The 17,539-nt window shown below is 38.3% G+C and overlaps 1 protein-coding gene across 2 annotated transcripts in view; it reads right to left on the reverse strand.

The window, feature by feature from the left end:
• Window positions 1-17,539, reverse strand: part of LOC129463449 (phosphatidylinositol 3,4,5-trisphosphate 3-phosphatase TPTE2) — an 84,603-nt gene that overhangs the window by 17,162 nt on the left and 49,902 nt on the right. The gene's annotated exons all lie outside the window — the stretch shown is intronic.

Here is a 17,539-nt window from a genome sequence, read left to right on the forward strand (position 1 = left end):
GCTGAGGGAGCTCAGATTAATGTGTACTCAGGAAATCAGCCCATTGCCTGGGGCAACAGAGAGCTCCTCCCAATAAACAAGGATCAAGAACATAGCCAGCAGCTCTGGCAACAGCCAGCTCTTACCCATGGCGCCATCTACTGGCTTGTAGGTCAAACCACACACCCAATATAAAACCTGCTGACAGAAGGCATAGGTCTACAGAAGCAAAGCCAAAAGACCCTACCTAGCAGGCTCTACAGTCACACCCCCTAGGGAGGAGGGAAAGGGAAAGAAGAAAAAAATAACAATTTTATATTATATATATATATATATATATATATATTTTTTTTTTTTTTTTTTTTTTTTTTTTTTTGAAACGGAGTCTCGCTGTCGCCCAGGCTGGAGTGCAGTGGCGCGATCTCCGCTCACTGCAGGCTCCGCGCCATTCTCCTGCCTCAGCCTCCCGCGTAGCTGGGACTACAGGCGCCCGCCACCTCGCCCGGCTAATTTTTTGTATTTTTAGTAGAGATGGGGTTTCACCGTGTCAGCCAGGATGGTCTCGATCTCCTGACCTCGTGATCCGCCCGCCTCGGCCTCCCAAAGTGCTGGGATTACAGGCGTGAGCCACCGCGACCAGCCAAAAATAACAATAATATTATAGGAAAGGAAAGAAAAAGAAAAAATCCTACCCAAACAAAAATAATTACACAAATTAGAAGTGCTAGCATCTCCAGATGAGAAGGACCCACGCAAGAATTCTGGCACCATGAGAAATCTGAATGTAGTGACACTACCAAAGGACCACACTAGCTCTCTGGCAATGCTTCCTACCAAAATGAAAACTCAGAGATGGCAATAAACAATTCAAAGCTTGGGTTGCAAGGAAGCTCAGTGAGATTCAAGGTTGAAATCAACAGAAAGAAACTTCTACATCAGTCCAGGAAATGAAGGAAGAGATAAACATCTTAATAAGAAATCAGTCAGAACTTCTGGAATTAAAAAAACTCAAGGAATTTCAAAATACAACTGAAAGCTTTATCAATAGACTGGACAAAGTAGAAAACATAATTTCAGAGCCTGAAGACTGGTCTTTTGAACTAATCCAGTCAGACAAAAAAAAGAAAAAAGATTTTTTAAAAGTGAAGAAAGTCAGAAATAGATGTAAAGTGACCAAACCTATGAATTACTGGCATGCCCTAGAAAGAAAGAGAAAAAGAAAACAACCTGGAAAACATATTTGATGGAATAATTCAAGAAAATTTCTTGAATCTTGCTAGATAGACATCTAAGTACAATAAAGCCAGACAGCACCTGCAAGATACTATAAAAAATGAACATTACCAAGGCATATACTCGCCAGATTGTCCAAGGCCAGTGTCAAAGAAAAAGCCCTAAAGGCACTGGAGAAAAAGGCCAGATAACATACAAAGGTAGCCCTATCAGGATTACGGCCAAATCCAACAGCACATCAAAAAGTTCACGATCAAGTAAGCTTCATTTCAAGAATACAAGGTTCAGCATATGCAAACCAGTAAATGTGATTCACCACACAAACAGAATTAGACAGAAACCACATGATCATCTCAATAGATGCAGAAAAAAAAAGCTTTTGATAAAATTCAACATCTTTCTTGATAAAAAAAAAAAAATACTCAAGAAACTAGGAATCAAAGGAACATACTTCAAAATAGAGCCATGGGCCAGGTGCAGTGGCTCACATCTGTAATCCCAGCATTTTGGGAGGCCAAGGCAGGCAGATCACTTGAGGTCAGGAGTTCAAGACCAGCCTGGCCAACATAGTGAAACTCCGTCTTTACTAAAAATAGAAAAATTAGCCGGGCATGGTGGTGCACACCTGTAATCCCAGTGACTCAGAAGGCTGAGGCAGGAGAATCGCTTGAACCCAGGAGGCGGAGGTTGCAGTGACCGAGATTGCACCACTCCATTCCAGTCTGGGTGACAGAGCAAGACTCCATCTCAAAAAACAAACAAACAAACAAACACAAAAACAAAAAACAAACAAAAAAACAGGCTGGGTGCGGTGGCTCATGCCTGTAATCCCAGCACTTTGGGAGGCTGAGGTGGGTGGATCACCTGAGGTCTGGGGTTCGAGAGCAGCCTGGCCAACTTGGTGAAACCCTATCTCTACTAAAAATACAAAAATTAGCTGGGTGTGGTCGCAGGCACTTGTAATCCCAGCTACTTGGGAGGCTGAGCCAGGAGAATCGCTTGAACCTGGGAGGTGGAGGTTGCAGTGAGCCAAGACTGCGCCATTGCACTCTAGCCTGGGCAACAAGAGCGAAACTCCATCTCAAAAAAAAAAAAAAAAAAAAAAAGAAATCGTTTCCTTTGCAGCATCATGGATGCAGCTGGAAGTCATTATCCTGAGCAAATTAATGCAGGAACAAAAAACCAAATACCATATGTTCTCACTCATAAGTGAAAGCTAAACAATGTGTGCTCATGGACATCAAGGTGGCAATAATGGACACTGGGGAGTTCTAGAGGGGACACAGCAGAAAAGGGCACAGGTTGAAAAACTAACTACTGGGTCCTGTGCTCAGTACCTGGGTGATGCGATCAATCATACCCCAAACCTCAGCATCACACAATATTACCAATAAACCCGCATATGTACTTCCAAATCTAAAAGTTAATTTATACCAAAAATCTAAGCTCAAAAAGAAAAAAAAGTCTTTTGCCCATTAAAAAACAAATAATAAAAATACAAGAATCATCCTATATCAGAAATCTATACTAATGCAATTGATCATATTCATTGATTAAAGAAGACACACCTTACAATTATCTCAATTAATGCAGGAAAAAGCTTCACTAAAATTTAGCCTGCACCTGTGACTTTAAAAATTAACAACAACTAGGAAATTTCCTTAACTCAACAAAGAGAATCTACGAAAATATCTACCAGGAACATCATATTAATGACATAATATTGACGGCATTTTCTTTAAAGTCTGGAATTAAACAAAAACGCCCTCTCTTCACTGCTTCCATTTAACAGTATACTGCAGAGCCTAACCAGTGTAGAAAGTCAGTGTAGTAAGTAAATCTATAGAATAACTCCTTAATCTAATGAGAGAGTTTAGGAAGATTTCTAGATGCAGACTCAACATAAACAAAAATTAATAGCTAAGTCAAGGATGCAGGTTGAAATCTTTACAGCAATTACTAAAAACATAGAAAGGGAGTGTATGACCTCCAAGGTAATGACAGAGGGTGAGAAGGAAAGAATTATATTATTAAAATTCAATCGAATGAAAACAGAATGTCAGTAGGAAAATAGAAGAGTTAAATAAAATAGATGTACATAGAACGCTGTTCTCAACAATGCATAATACATGTTCTTTTCAAATGTACAGAAAGCATGTGACAATATCGACCAAATTCTGGGCCATAAAGCAAGTCTAAGCAAATTTCAAAGAACTAAAAGAAAAAAATACATAGTATGTTCTGTGTCCACAACACAATATAATTAGAAATCAAAAATTTAAAGATAAATACAAAATTCTCATATGTTTGGAAATAAGGAATTATACTTCTACATAACTCATGGGTCAAAAAAAAAAACAAACAAGCACAAAGTTGGAAAATAGTTTGAACTAAGTAAAATAAAAACACTACAAATAAAAATTTATGGGATGAAGCTAAAGCAATTCTTAGAGGAAAACTTGTAGCATTAAATGGTAAATAGAAAAGAGAGTGGTCGACACTCTAAGAATTATCCATGTCAAGAAGTCAGGAAAAGAAAAAATTAACCCAAGGGGTACAGAAGAAAATACTAAATATAATAGTAACTGATGAAATAAAAAATAAGTAAAAACTAAAGACCACCAATAAAGCCAAAAATTTGGTACTTTTAAAAGACTAGTAAAATTGATAAATCCCTGGTGAGACTAATCAAAAGAAAAAAGGGGAGAAGGCACCAAGAAAGCAATGTCAGGAATAAAAAAGGGAACATCTCTGCAGACATTAAAATGGTAAAATGATATTGTGAAAAATTTGATGTCAAGACATTTGCAAAGTTAGATTAAATGAACAAATGCTAGGGAAACTATAATCTACCAAAATCGGCAAAAGAAATAAAATTATAAAAACATTCTATATAGGGAATTGAGCCATAATTTAAAGACTTCTCTCCAGAGAAAACTCTAGGCCAATGTGCGTTCACTGGTGAATTTCACTTTACACTTAAGAAGGAAAAAAATCAGCATGCATAAATTTACCCAAAGAATAAAAACAGAGAAAATGAAATCTAACTCATTTTACGAAGCCAAGATTTGAAAACACTATGAGAAAGGAAAATTATAACCAATCGCCCAGATGACAGGAATTTGAAAATCCTAAACAAAAATATTAACAGACAGAATCTGGCAATTTAATAATAAAATAATTTAGTAAGTATTTAACAAAACAATACAGCACAACTAAATTACGTTTATTCCAGAAACATGTTGGTTTACCACTTAATCAGTGTAATTAACCACATTTATTTATAGGATAAAGTAGAAAAATTTTCATCTCAAAGATTCAGAAAAATCTTTAAGAATTCAACATTCATTCATGATTTTTTAAAAAAATCTCTTAGCAAGCTAAAGGAATTTCTTTTTTCTTTCTTTCTTTTTTTTTGTTTTTTTGTTTTTTGTTTTTTGAGACAGAGTCTCACTCTGTCATCCAGGCTGGAGAGCAGTGGTGCGATCTTGGCTCACTGCAACCTCTGCCTCCTGGTTTCAAGTGATTCTTGTGCCTCAGCCGGAGTAGCTGGCATTACAGGCATGTGCCACACCTGGCAAATTTTTGTATTTTTTTAGTAGAGACAGGGTTTTACCATGTTGCCTAGGCTGGTCTTAAACTCCTGGCCTCAAGTGATCTGCCCCCACTGGGCCTCCAAAAGTGCTGGGATTACAGGTGTAAGCCATGTCGCCCAGCCAAGGAATTTCTTAATCAATAAATGGTAGCTAATACACACACACACACACACACACACACACACACACACACACAGTCGTAAAGCAATTGGAGAGATGTTGAAAGCTTTTCCTTTGAGAATGGAACTGTATGTTGATGGCTGCTATTGCTACTTCTAATTCTACACTGTACTGAAGGTTCTAGCCAGTGCTAGGGGAGATAAATGCTGAAATGGAAAAAATACAATTTATTATTTTCTTTTTTTTTTTTTTTTTTTTTTTTTTTTTTTTTTTTCTTTTTTTTTTTATTATACTTTAGGGTTTTAGGGTACATGTGCACAATGTGCAGTTTTGTTACATATGTATCCATGTGCCATGTTGATTTCCTGCACCCATTAACTCGTCATTTAGCATTAGGTGTATCTCCTAATGCTGTCCCTCCCCCCTCCCCCCACCCCACAACAGTCCCCGGAGTGTGATGTTCCCCTTCCTGTGTCCATGAGTTCTCATTGTTCAATTCCCACCTATGAGTGAGAACATGCGGTGTTTGGTTTTTTGTCCTTGCGATAGTTTACTGAGAATGATGTTTTCCAGTTTCATCCATGTCCCTACAAAGGACACGAACTCATCATTTTTTATGGCTGCATAGTATTCCATGGTGTATATGTGCCACATTTTCTTAATCCAGTCTATCGTTGTTGGACATTTGGGTTGGTTCCAACTCTTTGCTATTGTGAATAGTGCCGCAATAAACATACGTGTGCATGTGTCTTTATAGCAGCATGATTTATAGTCCTTTGGGTATATACCCAGTAATGGGATGGCTGGGTCAAATGGTATTTCTAGTTCTAGATCCCTGAGGAATCGCCACACTGACTTCCACAATGGTTGAACTAGTTTACAGTCCCACCAACAGTGTAAAAGTGTTCCTATTTCTCCACATCCTCTCCAGCACCTGTTGTTTCCTGATTTTTTAATGATGGCCATTCTAACTGGTGTGAGATGGTATCTCACTGTGGTTTTGATTTGCATTTCTCTGATGGCCAGTGATGAGGAGCATTTCTTCATGTGTTTTTTGGCTGCATAAATGTCTTCTTTTGAGAAGTGTCTGTTCATGTCCTCTGCCCACTTTTTGATGGGGTTGTTTGTTTTTTTCTTGTAAATTTGTTTGAGTTCATTGTAGATTCTGGATATTAGCCCTTTGTCAGATGAGTAGGTTGCAAAAATTTTCTCCCATTGTGTAGGTTGCCTGTTCACTCTGATGATAGTTTCTTTTGCTGTGCAGAAGCTCTTTAGTTTAATGAGATCCCATTTGTCGATTTTGGCTTTTGTTGCCATTGCTTTTGGTGTTTTAGACATGAAGTCCTTGCCCACGCCTATGTCCTGAATGGTATTGCCTAGGTTTTCTTGTAGGATTTTAATGGTTTTAGGTCTAACATATAAGTCTTTAATCCATCTTGAATTAATTTTTGTATAAGGTGTAAGGAAGGGATCCAGTTGCAGCTTTCTACATATGGCTAGCCAGTTTTCCCAGCACCATTTATTAAATAGGGAATCCTTTCCCCATTTCTTGTTTTTGTCAGGTTTGTCAAAGATCAGATAGTTGTAGCTATGCGGCATCATTTCTGAGGGCTCTGTTCTGTTCCATTGATCTATGTCTCTGTTGTGGTACCAGTACCATGCTGTTTTGGTTACTGTAGCCTTGTAGTATAGTTTAAAGTCAGGTAGCGTGATGCCTCCAGCTTTGTTCTTTTGGCTTAGGATTGACTTGGCGATGCGGGCTCTTTTTTGGTTCCATATGAACTTGAAAGTAGTTTTTTCCAATTCTGTGAAGAAAGTCATTGGTAGCTTGATGGGGATGGCATTGAATCTATAAATTACCTTGGGCAGTATGGCCATTTTCACGATATTGATTCTTCCAACCCATGAGCATGGAATGTTCTTCCATTTGTTTGTATCCTCTTTTATTTCATTGAGCAGTGGTTTGTAGTTCTCCTTGAAGAGGTCCTTCACATCCCTTGTAAGTTGGATTCCTAGGTATTTTATTCTCTTTGAAGCAATTGTGAATGGGAGTTCACTCATGATTTGGGTCTCTGTTTGTCTGTTATTGGTGTACAAGAATGCTTGTGATTTTTGTACATTAATTTTGTATCCTGAGACTTTGCTGAAGTTGCTGATCAGCTTAAGGAGATTTTGGGCTGAGACAATGGGGTTTTCTAGATATACAATCATGTCATCTGCAAACAGGGACAATTTGACTTCCTCTTTTCCTAATTGAATACCCTTTATTTCCTTCTCCTGCCTGATTGCTCTGGCCAGAACTTCCAGCACTATGTTGAATAGGAGTGGTGAGAGAGGGCATCCCTGTCTTGTGCCAGTTTTCAGAGGGAATGCTTCCAGTTTTTGCCCATTCAGTATGATATTGGCTGTGGGTTTGTCGTAGATAGCTCTTATTATTTTGAGATACGTCCCATCAATACCTAATTTATTGAGAGTTTTTAGCATGAAGGGTTGTTGAATTTTGTCAAAGGCCTTTTCTGCATCTATTGAGATAATCATGTGGTTTTTGTCTTTGGTTCTGTTTATATGCTGGATTACATTTATTGATTTGCGTATGTTGAACCAGCCTTGCATCCCAGGGATGAAGCCCACTTGATCATGGTGGATAAGCTTTTTGATGTGCTGCTGGATTCGGTTTGCCAGTATTTTATTGAGGATTTTTGCATCAATGTTCATCAAGGATATTGGTCTGAAATTCTCTTTTTTGGTTAAGTCTCTGCCAGGTTTTGGTATCAGGACGATGCTGGCTTCGTAAAATGTGTTAGGGAGGATTCCCTCTTTTTCTATCGACTGGAATAGTTTCAGAAGGAATGGTACCAGTTCCTCCTTGTACCTCTGGTAGAATTCAGCTGTGAATCCATCAGGTCCTGGACTCTTTTTGGTTGGTAAGCTATTGATTATTGCCACAATTTCAGAACCTGTTATTGGTCTATTCAGAGATTCAACTTCTTCCTGGTTTAGTCTTGGGAGGGTGTATTTGTCGAGGAATTTATCCATTTCTTCTAGATTTTCTAGTTTATTTGCATAGAGGTGTTTGTAGTATTCTCTGATGGTAGATTGTATTTCTGTGGGATCGGTGGTGATATCCCCTTTTTCGTTTTTTATTGCATCTATTTGATTCTTCTCTCTTTTCTTCTTTATTAGTCTTGCTAGCGGTCCATCAATTTTGTTGATCTTTTCAAAAAACCAGCTCCTGGATTCATTAATTTTTTGAAGGGTTTTTTGTGTCTCTATTTCCTTCAGTTCTGCTCTGATTTTAGTTATTTCTAGCCTTCTGCTAGCTTTTGAATGTGTTTGCTCTTGCTTTTCTAGTTCTTTTAATTGTGATGTTAGGGTGTCAATTTTGGATCTTTCCTGCTTTCTCTTGTGGGCATTTAGTGCTATAAATTTCCCTCTACACACTGCTTTGAACGTGTCCCAGAGATTCTGGTATGTTGTGTCTTTGTTCTCGTTGGTTTCAAAGAACATCTTTATTTCTGCCTTCATTTCATTATGTACCCAATAGTCATTCAGGAGCAGGTTGTTCAGTTTCCATGTAGTTGAGCGGTTTTGAGTGAGTTTCTTAATCCTGAGTTCTAGTTTGATTGCACTGTGGTCTGAGAGACAGTTTGTTATAATCTCTGTTCTTTTACATTTGCTGAGAAGAGCTTTACTTCCAACTATGTGGTCAATTTTGGAATAGGTGCGGTGTGGTGCTGAAAAAAATGTATATTCTGTTGATTTGGGGTGGAGAGTTCTGTAGATGTCTATTAGGTCCACTTTATGTAGAGCTGAGTTCAATTCCTGGATATCCTTGTTAACTTTCTGTCTCGTTGATCTGTCTAATGCTGACAGTGGGGTGTTAAAATCTCCCATTATTATTGTGTGGGAGTTTAAGTCCCTTTGTAGGTCACTGAGGACTTGCTTTATGAATCTGGGTGCTCCTATGTTGGGTGCATATCTATTTAGGATAGTTAGCTCTTCTTGTTGAATTGATCCCTTTACCATTATGTAATGGCCTTCTTTGTCTCTTTTGATCTTTGTTGGTTTAAAGTCTATTTTATCAGAGACTAGGATTGCAACCCCTGCCTTTTTTTGTTTTCCAGTTGCTTGATAAATCTTCCTCCATCCCTTTATTTTGAGTCTATGTGTGTCTCTGCACGTGAGATGGGTTTCCTGAATACAGCACACTGATGGGTCCTGACTCCTTATCCAGTTTGCCAGTCTGTGTCTTTTGATTGGAGCATTTAGCCCATTTACATTTAACGTGAATATTGTTATGTGTGAATCTGATCCTGTCATTATGATGTTAGTTGGTTATTTTGCTCGTTAGTTGCTATAGTTTCTTCCTAGCCTCGATGGTCTTTACAATTTGGCATGTTTTTGCAGGGGCTGGTACCGGTTGTTCCTTTCCATGTTTAGTGCTTCCTTCAGGAGCTCTTTTAGGGCAGGCCTGGTGGTGACAAAATCACTCAGCGTTTGCTTGTCTGTAAAGTATTTTATTTCTCCTTCACTTATGAAGCTTAGTTTGGCGGGATAGGAAATTCTGGGCTGAAAATTCTTTTCTTTAAGAATGTTGAATATCGGCCCCCACTCTCTTCTGGCTTGTAGAGTTTCTGCTGAGAGATCAGCTGTTAGTCTGATGGGCTTCCCTTTGTGGGTAACCCGACCTTTCTCTCTGGCTGCCCTTAACATTTTTTCCTTCATTTCCACTTTGGTGAATCTGACAATTATGTGTCTTGGAGTTGCCCTTCTTGAGGAGTATCTTTGTGGCGTTCTCTGTATTTCCTGAATCTGAATGCTGGCCTGCCTTGCTAGATTGGGGAAGTTCTCCTGGATAATATCTTGCAGAGTGTTTTCCAACTTGGTTCCATTCTCCCCATCATTTTCAGGTACACCAATCAGACGTAGGTTTGGTCTTTTCACATAGTCCCAAATTTCTTGGAGGCTTTGTTCATTTCTTTTTATTCTTTTTTCTCTAAACTTTCCTTCTCTCTTCATTTCATTCATTTCATCTTCTATCAGCGATACCCTTTCTTCCAGTTGATCGCATCTGCTACTGAGGCTTCTGCATTCTTCGCGTAGTTCTCGAAACTTGGCTTTCAGCTCCATCATCTCCTTGAAGCCCTTCTCTCCATTGGTTATTCTAGTTATCCATTCTTCTAATTTTTTTTCAAAGTTTTTAACTTCTTTGCTATTGTTTTGAATTTCCTCTCGTAGCTCAGAGTAGTTTGATCGTCTGAAGCCTTCTTCTCTCAACTCATCAAAGTCATCCTCCATCCAGCTTTGTTCCGTTGCTGGTGAGGAACTGCGTTCCTTTGGAGGAGGAGAGGTGCTCTGTTTTTTAGAGTTTCCAGTTTTTTTGGTCTGTTTTTTCCCCATCTTTGTGGTTTTGTCTACTTTTTGTCTTCGATGATGGTGATGTACAGATGGGTTTTTGGTGTGGATGTCCTTTCTCTTTGTTAATTTTCCTTCTACCAAACAAGACCCTCAGCTGCAGGTCTGTTGGAGTTTACTAGAGGTCCACTCCAGACGCTGTTTGGCTGGGTCTCAGCAGCGGTGGCTGCAGAACAGTGGATTTTCGTGAGACCACAAATTCAGCTGTCTGATAGTTCCTCTGAAAGTTTTGTCTCAGAGGAGTACCCGGTTGAATGAGGTGTCAGTCTGTCCCTACTGGGGGGGTGCCTCCCAGTTAGGCTGCTCAGGGGTGAGGGACCCACTTTAGGAGGCAGTCTGTCCGTTCTCAGATCTCCAGCTGCATGCTGGGAGAACCACTACTCTCTTCAAAGCTGTCAGTCAGACAGGGACATTTAAGGCTGTGGAGGTTCTCGCTGAGTTTTTGGTTGTCTGTGCCCTGCCCCCAGAGGTGGAGTCTACAGGGGCAGGCGGGCCTCCTTGAGCTGTGGTGGGCTCCACCCAGTTCGAGCTTCCTGGCTGCTTTGTTTACCTAAGCAAGCCTGGGCAATGGCGGGCGCCCCTCCCCCAGCCTCGTTGCCGCCTTGCAGCGTGATCTCAGACTGCTGTGCTAGCAATCAGCGAGACTCTGTGGGCATAGGACCCTCCGAGCCAGGTGCGGGACACAATCTCCTAGTGTGCCGTTTTCCAGGCCCGTTGGAAAAGCGCAGTATTAGGACGGGACTGACCCGATATTCCAGGTGCCGTCTGTTTCCCCTTTCTTTGACTAGGAAAGGGAACTCCCTGACCCCTTGCGCTTCCCGAGTGAGGCAATGCCTCGCCCTGCTTCGGCTCGCGCACAGTGCGCTTCACCGACTGTCCTGCACCCACTGTTAGGCACTCCCTAGTGAGATGAAACCGGTACCTCAAGCAGAAATGCAGAAATCACCCGTCTTCTGTGTCGCTGGGGCTGGGAGCTGGAGACCGGAGCTGTTCCTATTCGGCCATCTTGGCTCCACCTATTATTTTCATATGATGTAATCATGTACCATAAAATCCAAAAGAATCTATAGATAAATTAGTAGAACGAATAAGTGAGTTTAGGCTGGGCACGGTAGCTCAGGCCTGCAGTCCTAGCACTTTGGGAGGTGGAGGCTGACGCTGGCAGATCAACTGAGTGCAGGAGTTTGAGACCAACCTGGGCAGCATAGCAAAACCCCATCTCTACAAAAAAAGTGAAAAAATTAGCTGGGCATGGTGGCACCTGCCTGCAGTGCTAGCTACTCAAGAGGCTGATACAGGAGGATCACCTGAGCCCAGGGAGGTTGAGGCTGTAGTGAGCCATGATCATGCCACTGCACTCCAGCCTGGGTGACAGAATGAGACCGTACCTCAAAAAAAAAAAAAAGTGAGTTTAGGAAAGTTGCTAATTGCAAGATTAATAAATAAAATGAACTGCATTTAAAACAACAGAAAACATTTAGAAAATAAACATTTTAAAGGGATATCATTTAAATAACCACAAAAAAAATCTAAGAATAAATCTCACCAAAAATATGCAAGCTTTCTATATAGAAAATGAGAAAGCATTGTAAAGAGAAATTGAAGAGGACCTAACTAAATGAGAGAATACCTCTGTTCATGGGTTGGATGAGTCAATATTGTCAAGATTCAATTCTCCCCAGTCTATAAATTCAATGCAATTCCAAACAAATTTCTATCCAGTGTGTGAAATTTGACTAGTTGATTCCCAAATTTATATGGAAATATAGATGACCTAAAATACCCAAACAATTGTGAAGAAAAAGAAATGATGAGGACGTATTAGAAAGCTACAGTAAGATAGTTGTGCTATTGGCACACAGATGAAAAATCAATGAACAGAATAGAAAGATCAGAAACAGATTCATGTTCTTCAGGGTAGTAAAGAAATGAAAATCTTCTGAACCAGTGTGCTGGAATAACTGGATAGCCATACATGGAAAATGATGAAACCTGATGCCTTCCTCACACCACACACATAAATCAATTTTAAAAGGAATGAACCTTCTCGAAGAAAATATAGTAGTAAAATGTCCTTTAAACTCAAGGAAAATTTTCTTAATCAGGACACAAAAACACAAACTTTATAAAGGGAAAGCATGATACATATGATGGTAATTCAACTAAGAACTTCTGTTAACCAAAAGATACTCCTGAGAGAGAGAAAAGGCAAATCACAGAGCAGAAAAGCTTTCTTGAAATACATTTATGACCAATAACAGAATTGAAATCAGAACACATAAAGAACTCCTACAATCAGGAGAAAAAAGATGAATAATCCAGGAGAAAAATGGTTAAGAAAATTAAAAAGTTACTTTACAAAAAAGGATATCCAAATAATAATCTTAAAAAACTTCCTCAATCTTATTAGTAATTATAGAAATGCAAATGATCACCACCATAAGATGCCATCACACAAACACCCGAAAACTAAAACTAAAAATACTCAGAATTGCAAGTATTGGGGAAGATATGGAATGCTTGAAGTGTATAATACCAGTGGAGTAAAAATTGGTACAACTGTTTTAGAAAACAGGTGACATTATCAAGGAAAGTTCAAGATTCATTACCCTAAGACAGAACAATTTTAGTGTGAGGTATACACTCAGCAAAAATGTGGCCACATGTGCAACAAGAAACGTGTATTTTTAAAAGCAGTATTATTGGGCTAGGTGCGGTGGCTCATGCCTGTAATCCCAGCACTTTGGGAGGCAGAGGTAGGCACATCACTTGTGGTCAGGAATTTGAGACCAGCCTGGACAACATGGCAAAACCCCATCTCTACTAAAAATACAAAATTAGCTGGGTGTGGTGGTGGACACCTGTAATCCCAGCTACTCTGGAGGCACAGGCATGAGAATTGCTTGAACCCAGGAGGCGGAGGTTGCAATGAACTGAGATCATGTCACTGCACTCCAGCCTGGGTGACAGACTGAGACCTTATCTCAAAACAAAAAACATAATTTATCACAATAAAAATTGGAAACAACCCAAATGTAACAGAAAAAAAGAGATTCCATTTTCAGTCACAATTTGTGTAGGAATGAATTTTTGAAAAGATGTGCAAAGACATGACGAAAAAAAGTATAAAATATTATTAAAGAATGAACAAGATGATTCACATGTACAACTCAATATTGCAAAGTTGTCAGTTCTCTCAAGTTAATCTATACATTCAATGTAGTTCCAATAAAAATCCTAAAAGTGTTTTATTATGACACTTCACAAAATGATTTTAAAATTGAATGTAATAATAAAGTTCCAAGAAGAGCAAGACAATTCTGCCTTTATCAAACCACATTATAAAGCTACAATAATTACAAAAGTGTGGTAGAGAAAACTTAGGAACAGTTTTGAATATTTATAGAAACTTGGTATATTACTGAGAGGAATTACAAATTAATGGAGAACAAAATAGCATGCAATTGATGGTGTTAGGACAATTGGCTATCTATATGAAAAAAAATACTTCCCCCAACTTCCAATTAGATTAAAGACCCAAATATTAAAAATAGAACTTGAATATTTTTGAAGAAATGTGGAATACCTTTACTACATCAGTATGGGGTGAATTTCATAAACATGACAGAAAAGCATGAAATATATATACACACATAGAAAAAAAATTTACTATATTCAAAATTACATGGATACATATGTAACAAACCTTCACATTGTGCACATGTACCTTAAAACTTAAAGTATAATAATAATAAAAAGAAAAGAAAAGAAAAAAAAAATTACAAACTTCTATCCGGGCATGATGGCTCATGCCTGTAATCCCAGCAATTTGGGAAGCTGAGGTGGGTGGATCACTTGAGTCCAGGAGTTCGAGACCAGTTTGGGCAACACAGTGAGACCCTGTCTCTATAAAAAATACAAAAATTAGCCAGGCATGGTGATGCTCACCTGTAGTCCCATTTACTCAGAGGGGCTGAGATGGGAGGATCACTTGAGCCCCAAGAGGTTCAGGCTGCAATGAGCCGAGATCGTGCCACTGCACTCCAGCTGAGTGACAGAGCGAGATCATGTCTCAAAACAAAACAAAAATTTACAAACCTTTGTACAACAAAATAAATCACAATCAAATTTAAAAGGCAACATGTGGGGAGAATATAATTGCAATACTAAGAAAAATTGGCATTCAGATTCTTTAAAGAACTCCTATAAATCAATATAAAATATTTTTACTATCATGATACTACTGGTAACCTGCAGGCAGCAACCAACCAGAAGACAGCAAGACTAATATGAATGAACACATAAAGAAGAGGCTGCTTTGGTACATACCAGCTGAATATTAGCCCTCTAAACAACCTTTAACAAAATCAACAAAATATTATGTGAACACAGAATAATGTAAACCCCCTCTCAGCAAAAAAGAAAAAAGTCAAATTTGAAAGGAATGTTTTCCTTCAAGCAAGGAATTAGCATTAGTTAATAGAAAACTGATGCTAACTTCTTTAATAACATTTTAGGTTGGGCAATGTGAAATGGCCATTTTTAAAGCAAAGGATGGTTAAAAACTGGCAATTTCAAATGATTCAACGTCTATATTCTTAACTATGGTATTGTAAATTGCCAGTTTATATACAATATTCCAAGCTGTAGAGCTAAACACAGAACCTGTATATTAACTAATATACAGCTAAACACAGAACCTGTATATTAACTAATGGGCTTGAAACTAGTCAATAAGACTAAAACTTGATTTTACTGAATTATATAAGTCAGTTTATGGTGTTATGTTTTCCTGGAATTTGATATAAAAATTGATTTAGAGCCCACTAAAAATGTAATTATTTATGTTTGTCAAAATTTGTGAAATATGCTTAGATGATTATTTAAAGCCTAAACCTGAATGAGAGAAAATCTAACTAAACTTAAATTGGTTGGATTTACAAATGGCTTTTTTCCCCCGTTTTAACCCCACCAATGTCAACTTCTTCATATCATTACACTATAAAAATTCCAGTATAATTTTTGAAATAGCATCTCTGTTGGCTCCCTTAATCTAAAAGGTTCTCACAAAGTTTAAGAACAACCTTAAGTATTACTGGAACAAAAGCAGATATAGACCAATGGAACAGAATAGAAAGCCCAGAAAAAATCCATGCATTTATACTCAGCTGATGTTCAACAAAGGTGCCAAGAATCCAAGATGGGGAAAGGACAGTCTCTTCAATAAACGATACTGGGGAAACTGAATATCCACTTGCAGAAGAATGAAATTGCAACCTATCTCACCCAATATACAAAAATCAACTCAAAGTAAATGCTTAACTGTGAAACGTGAAATTGGAAAACTACTAGAAGAAAAGATAGGTGAAAATCTTCTTGACATTAGTCTGGGCCAAGATATTTTTGGATATGACTGAAAAGCATAGGCAACAAAAGAAAAAGTAGACAAATGATACTGTATCAAACTAAAATGCTTTTGTACAGCAAAGGAAACATTTGTAGAGTAAAGAGACAACCTACAGAATGGGAGGAAATATCTACAAAGCATACATTCGATAATAGGTTAACAGATTTTTTAAAAAAGCAACTCAGACAACACAATAGCAAGAGAACAAGTTACTTCTCTAGAAAATGGGCAAAGAACATGAAAAGATATTTCCCAACAGAAGACACACAAATGGCCAAGAGGTATAATGAGAAAATGCTAAACATCATTAATCATCAGGGAAAAGCAAATTAAAACCACAAAGAGATATCCTCACACCTGTTAGGATGGTCATTAACAAAAAGACAAAAGAAGAGTTGATGAGGATGAAGAGAAAAGGGATCCCCCTTGTACACTGTCGGTGTGAATGTAAATTAGTAGTTACTGTGGAAAACAGCACTGAGATTCCTCAAAAAACCAAAAATAGAACTACCATATGATTTGGAGATTCCACTTCTGGGTATATATCCAAAGACATGAAATCTGCACTCCCGTGTTCACTGCAGCATTATTCGTAATACCCAAGCTATGCAGTCAATCTAAATGTTATCAACGGATGAATGGATAAAGAATATGTGGTACATATAAATAAAGGCATACAATTCAGCCTTAGAGGATATCCTGTCACTTGAGATAATATGGATGAACCTGGAGAACATTATGCTAAGTGAAATAAGCCAGGCATTGAAAGACAAATACTGCATGTCTCGCTTATTTGTGGAATCTAAAAAAGTCAAATTCATGGAAGCAGAGAGTAGAATGGTGGTTACCAGGGGCTGGGGGGACAAAACTGGGGGGACTGTGGAGATGTTGGTTTTTACTTTATTACTATTAATTTTTTAGATGGAGTTTTGTTCTTGTTGCTCAGGCTGGAGTGCAGTGGTGCGATCTCGGCTCACTGCAACCTCTGCCTCCCAGGTTCAAGCGATTCTTCTACCTCAGCCTCCCGAGTAGCTGGGATTACAGGTGCATGCCACCACACCCGACTAATTTTTCGTATTTTTAGTAGAGATGGGGCTTCACCATGTGATCCACCTGCCTCAGCCTCCCAAAGTGCTGGGATTACAGGTGTCAGCCACTGTGCCCAGCCTGAGATGTTGATTAAAGGATGCAAAATTTCAGTTAGGAAGAATAAGTTCAGGAAATTCATTGTACAACATAGTGACCACAGTTAATAATAATGTATACTTGAAAATTGCTGAGACAGTAGATTTTAAATGTTCTCACACAAAAATATGTGGAGTAATGCATATGTTAATTAGCTTGACTTAGCCATTTCACAGTGTTTACGTATATCAAAACATCATGTTGTACACCATAAATATATTGATTTTTTATTTGTTAATTTAAAAATAAAAAAGATCAGCCTTAAATAAAATAAAAGTACTCTGATATTCTAAAATTAAAGACTGCATTTTGAGAGATATAAACTGGCAAACCGAAAATAAAGAAATCCAAATACTAGGAAAACAAGGGAAAATATGCTCAACCTTCCTTAGTTCTTTTTTCCTACTTTCTTCCCTTCCTTATCCTCTCCCTATCTCCTACCCATCCTCCTCTCCTCTTTCCTTTCTCCTTCCCTTCTTTCAGTCTTGGAGCTAATATTTAAAAATGCTAACAATTATTAATACATATTAATAGCAATACGTATCTTGTTCTTGTACTTTATCTATATTTACATGTCTTTAGAAAGGGAGAAATAAAAAGGAAA

The sequence above is a fragment of the Symphalangus syndactylus genome, chromosome 15, assembly GCF_028878055.3.
Source record: "Symphalangus syndactylus isolate Jambi chromosome 15, NHGRI_mSymSyn1-v2.1_pri, whole genome shotgun sequence".
Taxonomy (NCBI): Eukaryota; Metazoa; Chordata; class Mammalia; order Primates; family Hylobatidae; genus Symphalangus; species Symphalangus syndactylus.